General features: G+C 48.5%; 1 non-coding gene across 1 annotated transcript; it reads left to right on the top strand.

The window, feature by feature from the left end:
* The first annotated feature begins 2,929 nt into the window (after window positions 1–2,929).
* TRNAT-UGU lies at window positions 2,930–3,003 on the top strand. The gene has a single exon. It is a non-coding gene; the product is annotated as a tRNA-Thr (tRNA).
* Window positions 3,004–6,000: the final 2,997 nt, after the last annotated feature.

Genomic DNA, 6,000 nt, shown 5'->3' with positions numbered 1-6,000 from the left:
AATAAACTACTCGCCAACATCTTAGAGTGTCTTTCTGGAAACCTCTTAGATGGTACTTTTTCTCTTCAGGATTTTCCCTTTCCTCAGAAATGCCTTTTTGTGTGTGGGTTTGAAGGGGCAACTTCCTGACAGCCCCTTTGTCCTTGCAGCCTGGAAGAATAAAGGCCTCTGGGCATATAGCATGTTCCTTCCCTGCACAAACACACACACACACACATACAAACACAGAATATCCCTAAGGAATTACAATCATCTGCTGCCTTCCCCTGTACTGCTGGATCCCCTAACGAGGATGCTCCTCAGCCTAAACCCATGTCCCCTCTTTTCCCAGTGCCCCTCAATCCCAGTCCTCAGTCCCTCCTATGCACACTGCTCCTCACTCCCAACCAGACCCTACTCCTCTTCCCCCTTCTCCTCCTATCCCCTACCCACAGCCCCCTCAATCTCAACCCACAGGCCCCTCGTGCTCACACTGCTCCTCAATCCCAACCCACAGCCCCCTCCTATTCCCAGTGCCCCTCAATCCGAACCCACAGCTCCCTCCTTCCCTCCAGCAGCAAGTGCTTCAGACCCCCCTCAGGAAGATTTTCTTGCAAGGTTTCATGTATGAATCTGCATGTGGATTTTACAGTATGTTGGAAATATGTTGGGTTGCTTGCCGAAATGATCACTTTTGGCTGGTGTTGGATTCCCAGTCTCCTTGTTATTGGGGCAGGAGAAATAAAGGGTTGTTATCCTTGTTGTGTGAATTGAGGGCAGCACAACTGTAATTGGCAGATCCCTATTGAGGGACTCACTCTCAATTCAATAGCACTTGCTAGGCAGTGGACAGGGGTTCCAAAGCCAAGTGGGCTGGGGCCTGGGGCCTAATACTAAAATTTAGGTGTTAGACCAACTTTAGGATAGGGTGGCCATGGAGGGATGAGTGAGTCCCTAGACAGCATAGTGAGTGTGGTGCCTTCTTATTTTTGCCCTTTTCCACCCAGGATGGCAGGTGAACTGTACAGAGACACCTCTGGGTTTGCACTGACTAAGGACAACAGCTGTGAGTAGGGTGCAGAGAGGGGATGGCTCATGTTAAAGGACTTTTGGTTGCTGGACTTACGAATCGTAGGGAGAAGGACACTGGCCAGCTTATTTGGGGGTGGATCTTTTCCTCATGGTTTATGTTTATGTGTTGGGGCTGCTGACATGACCTCTGCTAACCCTGGGCTTACGTTGCAATGTAGACATACCCTGAGAGGGCATCTGTACTGTGACAAAATCCCTGTGGCCTGTCTGGCCTGGATGATCTGATTTAGATTTCTGGGGCTCAGACTGGAGCCTAGACTCGGAGACCCTCACCCCTCGTGGAGTCTCGGAGGCTGGGCTCAAGCCCAAGTTTCTACACTGTAATTTTATAACCCTGCAGCACAAGCCCCACAAGCCTCAATCAGCTGACCCAGTGTTTGAGAATAGTGACTTGGGTGCATTAATGGCAGTGCAGACATAATGCTAGGATATGTCCACACTGCAATGAAACACCCAGGGCTGTCCCATGCAAGCTCAGGTTCCCAGGGCTTGGGCTGTGGGGTGGTAAATTTGCAGTGTAGACATCTCCGCTCAGGCTGAATACTGGGGCTCTGGACTCCACAAGGTTGGGAGGGAGTTTCGCAAGCAAAAAAGGTAAAATGGCAGTGGAGTATTACCGTGGACTCAATGGCATTTCTCCATTGGTCTGTCTGCTTTGAGGCAGGGACAATAACACGCCTGCTGCATTTGTTATTTCAAAGGGTGGTTTAGGATTTTCATTCTCACACATGGTGCACGAAGCAGGACTCAATCCTCGGTGGAAACTAAATGAGCTGCTCACAGATTTTGGCAGCCACAATGAGCCATTTGGTGTGAGAGCCCAGACCTGCCCCTGTCCCAGAGAGAGGGGTCATCTGCAAGCAGCCTGGAACACTGACCTATCAGCTCTTAACTCCCAAACTTTCAGTAACTCTATTGTCAGTGCCTGTGAGTGTAATTTAAACCATAAGAACAGCCATACCGGGGTGGACCAAAAGTCCTTCTAGCTCTGTGTTTTGTCCTCTGACAGCAGCCAATACCAGGTGCCCCAAAAGTTGCTCAACAAGGAATTACTGGGAGTTGAACCCAGGATTTCCTGTTTACAAAACAGGGGCTTTAAGCAGCTAAGCCATGGTACTTTCCTGTGGCTAAAATATAGTGTCTGCTCACACCTGACTCCCTCCCATCCCCACTGGGGACTGATAAGCTTTGCATGTGTTTGGATTCTGCAAAGCAGAGGAGCAGGTGAGGTTTTCCTTGCAGGTTGTGTGTGTGTGAATCTTTGGCCAGGTCTGCACTACAAAGTTATTTCAGCATCATTATATTGCTCAGGTGTGTGAAAAACACAACGCTCCCTCGGATGGCAGCTTGTGGCTGGTGTACACACTGCAATGGCACGTCTGGTGACAAAACTGCCCTGTTTTGGTGACAAAATAAAACCACCTCAACGAGAGGCCTAGAGCTTTGTGCAGCAAACTTAAGGTGACAAATTGTCAGTGTAAATGCTGCTGGTCATTATATCACCATAACTGGCCTCCACCAGTATCCCATAATGCCCGCCTTGAACTCTCCTGCCCTGCATTCCTGCTACAGAGGCTGGGCCCCTCCCCTTTCATAGCTCCAGAAAGTTCTAACAGCTGAGCTGCTATCTGCACTGGGATTAGGTTGATAGAACTGCATTGCCAGCCTAAGTAATGTAATTAGACCAACTTAATTTTGTAGTATGGACCTGTCCAAAGAATCACACACACACCTTGGGAGCAAAACTTCACCTGCTCCTCTGCTTTACAGAATCCAAACACGAGCAACGCTTGTCAGGGCCCAGTGGGGATTGGCAGAGGGTCAGGTGTGGGCAAACACAACGTTTTAAATCATAGTAGGCACCATGGCTTAGTTGGTTAAAGTATCTCTCCTGTAAACAGGAGATCCTGGGTTCAACTCCCAGTAGTGCCTTGGGGAGTGGCTTTTGGGGCACCTGGTATTCGCTACTGTCAGAAGACAAGATTCAGAGCTAGATGGACCTGTGGTTTAAATTACACTCACAGGCACTGATAATAGAGTTACTGAAAGTTTGGGTGTTAAGAGCTGATAGCTCAGTGGTCCAGTTCCCTCAGTGTGGTTTTACCATTTCCACTTGCTAAACTCCCTCCCAACCTCTATAAAATTACAGTGCAGACATATGGGCTTGAGCCCAACCTCTGAGGCCCGGTGAGGGTTTCTGAACCCAGGCTTTAGCATGAACACAAATATCTGCACCACAGTTTTTAGCCTCTCAGCTTTAGCTCCATGAGCCCAAGTCAGATGACCCAGACCAGCCCTGCTGCCATCTTTATCCCAGGAGAGATGGACTCTAAGGGTACGTCTCCATTGCAATGGAAGCCCAGGTGTGGCGCGCTGTGCTCAAAGCAGCACCCTGGAAGCCCCATATTCACCACTCTCATATAATGATCATATGGTTTGTACAAAGTCTGCCTGGTGATGTATCATTTTAAAAGTCTTGATCTGTTGAACATTAATATCTTGTTGGATTGTGTGTGCTCTCATTGGTTGAGAAGTTATGAAGTTTTGCTTTGCGTGCGTTACTGAGATATGTTATGAGGTTGAGAAATGCCCACCACCAGCCTTTCAGGTGTGACAATGGAGGAGTCAAACTTGCTGCTGGCCCACTGAAGGTATCCACACTCCCAAGGACTATCCCAGGAACCTTGTACAATGCAGACTTCTCCGAGATAGCCTAGAACAATGGACACTGCTTGTCTCACGTCGTAGCAAAGGAGCTTCCTAGCAAGTTGGAAGAAACTATGAAATGGGGGTAGAGACATAATGAATTGGCCTCTCTCCCCCACAACTCAGTACCTGTAAACACATCTGGAGGACAAACACTGAACTAAGATAAATCAGAAGAGAATAATAATAAAATATTCAAATCAAAGTCCCCAAACAGACTAGTATTGGTATTTCAGCAGAAAATTTTCAGTTTGGGGGATTTTGTTTTCTCACTCGGACTTTGCCAAGGGAAGCAAGGAGAAAATGTTGAGTTGCCTCCTTCAGAACAACTTGGCCTAGACACTAGTTCTGGTTCACGGTTGTGGCCTTGCTCAGGATGAGGGTCTTTTAATTATTTGGGAAGCTCCCAGGCTGTTTGGAGGAGATTATGAGGATGTTACCTTTTGAGAAAAAAAAATAAGAAATACAGGACTAGAGAATTTTTATTTTAGAAATCTGGGATTTAGAAATTTTATTTAAAGCAAGGTAGGCTGGAGTTTCTGAGAAGGTTTTGTTTGCAAAAAGCAACATTGTTGGGTCTGTTATTGTACCAAAGAGGGAGATAGTTGTCTGTAAAGGAGGGGTGAAAACTAAATGCATCTGATGAGGATTTAATTTGAACCCATGTATGCAAAGAACAATGGATTAAGAGTCTATCACCTTAACCATGCAGCCACCTCACCTGAACTGCTAAGAAAGGGACAGGAGGAGAAATAGAAGGCTGGCAGTGAAAGGGACAATATGGAGTTTTTAAATACTAAGCAAAAGCAGGGGCTGAATGGGCTTCCCCCTCACATCTAGTGAGAAGTTGTGGGAAAGACTTCAGGAACATACAGTGTTTGCATAGACACACCTACTCTGCCTAGGTATGCAGCATGATGGGGCCGCTTCCCCAAAATGACCAGTTTTGGCAGGTGTTGGGTTACAAATCACTTTAGGATTGAGTGGAATGAAATGTTATTATCCTTCCTGTATGAGTGAAGGGCAGCAGAACATGCCTAGTCCATCCTGATGGAGGGGTAGGTGGGTGAGGAATAGCTTTTATTGGACTGCATAGAAGTGATTGCGGACATCATCCTAAACCAGTGGTCCCCAAACTTTTCACACTGTGCCTTCTTATCCATGGCTAAGCCCCCCTGGAAACTATGGTTGAGAACCAGAGCTGGGAGTGGGGCTGTGGCTTGCTGGGGAGAGGGGTGCAGACACAGGTAAGGGGGTCGCCTCTGGGCCAGAGGCTCAGGCTCAGGCTGAGGGTAAGGCAGGTGAAGTGCTGGGACAGAGTGGGACTGAGTGGTGCTCCCTCCCTGACCTCCATGGGGGCTGGCTCAACCCTGAGGTGCCTCCATGAACATTCCTCTGTGCCCCCCTAGGAGGCATGCCCCACATTTTGGGAATCACTGCCCTAAACTGACCCCTAGTCACTAAGCAGGGGCTAGTAATGCCAAAGCCCAGGGACAGGGAGCTTTGCCAGAGTGGCGCCTGCAGGTCACATGCTGGGGGGCTGACACAGGCTCAGTGCTCTGGAACAGCTCTGAGCCAAACCCAGGCAGAGTCCTCATCAGTGTGACACTGCCCAGGGGACGCTGTCACTGGGGGAAACCTCCTTGCCTTCAGCACGACCTGGGACTGACCTTGGACCTTTCAGCACCCGTTCCATGCCAGGAGCTTCCTGTAGTGAGTCACCTTAGCAGGACACCTGGGAAAACCTTACACCCCCCAAAGGAGTCATGCACCCCCAACTTCCACAATCCCCACTGATTCTCAGCCAGCGTTGTAAAACAGGTTTATTAGTGGTCTGGAATACAGCCTGGGAAAGTTCTTTGTTAGCACAGGAAGTAGGAAGATTCAGCAAAGTCCATCTCCATGAGACCCAAAACTCAGAGCCTGGGCTCTCCCCTTGAGTCCCAAAACCAGCAGACTCCTTGCTTCCAACAGCCCAACTCAGCCAGGTCCTTTTGTCCCTCTTCTGTCCTTTGTTCTGTTTCCCTGGCAACCTGCTCACCTGGCCTCCACTTCTTTCTTTGTTCTCTGAAGGACGTAAATCACACCGTGTAGAGGTCAAGCAGAGGAGTTTATTGCACACAGCGCTGGCAGAGTGACACCTTGCTTATTAGGCTCAGAGGCACTGTCAATTAATTGATTACAATAGAATATATAGATTTTCCATGGGTGGGGGAAAGTGAC

This window comes from Gopherus evgoodei, unplaced genomic scaffold, assembly GCF_007399415.2.
Source record: "Gopherus evgoodei ecotype Sinaloan lineage unplaced genomic scaffold, rGopEvg1_v1.p scaffold_165_arrow_ctg1, whole genome shotgun sequence".
Lineage (NCBI taxonomy): Eukaryota > Metazoa > Chordata > Testudines > Testudinidae > Gopherus > Gopherus evgoodei.
Note: the sequence above shows the minus strand (reverse complement) of the source record. Positions and strands in the feature narration are given on the sequence as shown.